Here is a 4,329-nt window from a genome sequence, read left to right as displayed (position 1 = left end):
ATCTCTCCCAAGACCACAAATAGCTGAGACAAACATCGGGTAATAGCATTTTTCTTAATATATACATTGAACATAACCCAGAAGAAAATATACGTCAAATTTTAGATCAGTGCATATGAATTTATAGATAGAACTTTATATACAAGATACAATAAAATTAGCGAATCAAAGCATAAAGTAATACATGGTTATATTCAGTCCCTCACCCTGCCCAGCACAGGTGGTCGTCTCTTTGCAAGATCAACCCTGGAAGCCTCAGAACCAAGTTGCTTCCCATGGCATTTCTGGCCCTCGCTCTCCTCCTGAATTGGCTCCAACCTCTTCTCGAAACATGGCCTCCTTCCCACGCATATAATCGGCGGGGGCGCCGTCTCCATAGCCTGCCACATGATGCTCTCGATCTTGGACATGTCTCTGCGTGGCGTGGATGGTGGAAGAAGGGAGATGAATTGTACTTATACGGGCAAGGGAGCAGCTCTGGCAAGCATATATTCTCAGGAAATTAAAGAAACCTGGATTTAGTCCCCCCCCCCTACATTTACATCATCAACCCGACTTTGATTCTTCCTCCACGCTTTTGCTTCTACTCTAGATAAAGGAACATATTCCACAAACCCCACCGCTCGTGAATACTTCTAGAAGTATAAGCAAGGAACAAAATTTTCCAAATTGGCACATACAGTTGATTAATGTTTTATTGTGACCCTTAAAGGACGTGTTGAATTGTCAATATCATTTGGATGGATGATCTCTTTTGCCCATCTGGACTCATGAGACTTAACAGTTTCTACAACTTCACATGAATATGTCAACGTTTACAATATATTAAAATTTAAGGCATCATAGCAACTGATCTTTTATTTCAAATGTTGGTGCGTTTGCATTTCACTGGGGTCTAAGGTTGCAAGCTAAGAAATGTTTTCTTCATTAATGACTTTGAAATTCACCCACCCATCATCACCTGAAAGTTGTATTGTATCTCAATCTTAGTAAGGGTGTCAATGGACCGATTTTGGATTGGACCCCGTCTACTCCAAAATCAATTTGGACTGGATTAGATGCACTAATAAGACATTATTGGACTGGACATGGTCCGTCCATAACAAATTTATATTGGATTGGGTTATATTAAGCCAATAATATCTGATCCATTGATATAAGATAGGAATATATGTGTCAATGGATTGGGTTTGAGTTGAAATCAATCTAAATCAAAATGAATTTGAACAGATTAGACGGTCCAAACATTGAATTCAACTGGTCCAAATGAGTCCAAAACATTCATTGGATTGGATTGAACCTGGATCAAATTGGACCAAACCCAGATTGGATTGAACCTGGATCAAATTGACACCCCTAAATCTTAGGGTATGAAATGGAGCTTCATATTTTCCCCCATCTGAATGCACAAAATAGATCTATCCCATGGTTCTTGCTAGGATATGACCCATATTCAACCCATTTCCCCCATCAGATGGATGCAGATTTGGATTTGGATGGATCTGCAATTGAGTTCAAATTTTGAATCATGTTACCTAATGGTAGGATAAGGATGGTTATTAGGGCTGGAAAGAGAAAATCAACGGCCTTGATGATTTTGTAAATCATGAATAGTTCACATATCCTAACAAAATATTTATGATGACCCAGAAGTTAGGTCACCTCGCACTATGATAATGGAGGTACGGGAAATGAGTCTCATTTGTTTGCAGTGCAATTTCATTTGCATTAATGCAAAACTATGGGTATAATTTCTAGTTTATATTAATTTTAAGTTTTACATTTTTTTGGTCTATATGTAAATAAAACCTACAGAAAAATAATAAAATAAAATTTGAAGCAAAAGTGAATTAGAATTTGTACTCTTCTTATACAATTATATCCTCATGTATTTGTTCTAGTACAAATGAAATTGCACTACAAAAGGCAAAGCCAAAAATAAATTACAATATTAGTCTTCGTATTTCAAATTTATACTATATATAAAAGTGTGAATGCAATATAATTTTTTTGGACTAAAATTATCCTCTACTTTTTTGTTTGAGAAAGGGTATAAAAATCATTTTATTACAACTTTAATGTCAGATTTAATGGCTACTAAAATACCCATAATTGTCTATTTAGTCCATCTCTAGTAAGATTGAAAATATAACTCCAATTATTATTCCCCATCTCATTTAATCCTCTCTCACTATCTTATTCTTGAATTTTTAACTCTCATTTTTTCTTATTAAATTAGATCTATATCAATATTTTGAACAATATAAACCCATATATTTTAAAACTGACTCAAAAACAAAATCATTTTTAATCCAAATGGTGGCTAAGCAATTCAATCATCCGAATGAAATTGATCAATCTACGAAGTCATAGTTAGGTAATAAAATTTTTAAAATAAAATAAAGATAGAAAATTACAAAAATTTTAAAAAATTAGACGCATTTATGATATTTTTAATAATCAAATTAAAAGAATAAGTGTAACAAACAATAATTACTTTTATTGGTAATGAAAATGAAATACATAATTTAGAACTAACCAAAAACGAAATTATTTTACTATTTGACATAGATCAATAGTTCAAATTTTGGGTCAAACATGTTAACCTTTAAAGTCATAAATAAATAATAAAAGTTAATAAAACATAAAAATACAAAAATGAAAAAAATACATAAATTTTGCCAAAAAAAAAACATTTAAGCACATGTATAGTATCATATATTTATCATATTAAAAAATGTAAGTTTGATATATTAAAATTATTTTTACACACAAAAATACAGAAAAGTTATAGAAAAAAATGAAACCATCTATAATTCTATATTTAAACTATTATATATTAAAAATATGAATAAGATTATGGAAATTTCTTTTGACTAAAATACTCACTTTTGAATTTAGTCGCTATTTAATTATTAGATTTAAATTGTAAATTAAACTACTTTTCACCCCATTCAATTCCCTCTATTTAAATCTTATATTTTTTTTTGATAAATAAATAAAAGAATGATACACCAAAAATATTAAATATTACAAAAAAGAATATCTAACCAAGCAAATAGACCTATCAATGATACTTGAAATTTCACAACTCGATATGATTCTCACATATTTGGATGAAGTGTTTATGTAATTAAATTTAGATTTTCAATTTGCATCCGGTTAATAATAAAAAACAAAAATATCAAACAAAAAGTAAAAAACATACAAAATTTATAAAAATTTTTGGATACATTATTACTATCATTATCATCATTTAGAATTACCATGTGCAAATTAGCATGTATAATTCAAGAAGGAGTTGTCTCGCTCATTGTAATTAAGCTCACGTCACCGTGGTGTTTAATTAATGTGGAAAGATATGGAATGAAAACCCTATGGAACAATCACCTAACCTGCCACATGTAAGAGCCTGTTTGAGAAGGCTGAGTTGATGATTTAGTTAAACTGATTCAACTGCTATGAAATGCTTAATATAAGCTATTCATAAGAGTTGAAGCAAACAGCCTTTTAAATGATTGTCTGTACATGTGGGCACACCTCATAAAGCCAGAAGCTACTCTTCTTAAGCTCTAGCAACTCTACATGATGGCCCCACTGCATGTGGGGCACACTGCATGAGGGGTTTCATGCAGTGGCTACTAATCCTGCATGATGGGCCCCACATGAAAAACCTACAAATTATATTTGGTAAAAGAAGCAACTGAAAAGTTGGAATACACTTTACTTAAGTTAATTGATTAACTTTCCTTTGATGCTTAATTTGGTAGCTTGTTCAATATGGCTCAGTCAACACAACTTAATGAAAGTTGAAGTCCTAACAACTCGGCTCTTGAGAGTGAGGATCTATTCTTCAAGAAGCCTTTTCTAAGGGGAACACTCTCTTTTTGGACTGATGATTATATTATTTGCAGTACCCATTCCTGAACCAACATTTTGGCTGTCTATCTTCGGCAGCCCGAACTGTCCACAAGCTCTCTCCCCACTTGACACGTTAGCTCACGTTAAAGAAGGAATCAAATTGAACTCAAATGAGAAAAAGCTACTAAACAAGTTCACGCAACTCTGGGACACCGTGCCCTATACACATGGTGGAACCCATGAAAGACAGATTCGTTATCATCTAAGTCTTGTTCCACTGGAGAACAACATCTGTAGTTGTTGGTTTATTGCAAAGACAGCCATAGAATACTTGTGGTTGCAACGCAGCGGGGAGAAGTCAAGGAGCATACACCAGCGAAAGAACTTTGGGTTGCTGAGGCAACAGATCGGGAAAAAGAGCAGACTCGTTTTAGATGTCGATAACCGATTACGTGATCATTTAGGTGG

The sequence above is a fragment of the Nelumbo lutea genome, chromosome 2 (genome assembly GCF_056320005.1).
Source record: "Nelumbo lutea isolate HS-2025 chromosome 2, American lotus-T2T, whole genome shotgun sequence".
Lineage (NCBI taxonomy): Eukaryota > Viridiplantae > Streptophyta > Magnoliopsida > Proteales > Nelumbonaceae > Nelumbo > Nelumbo lutea.
Note: the sequence above shows the minus strand (reverse complement) of the source record.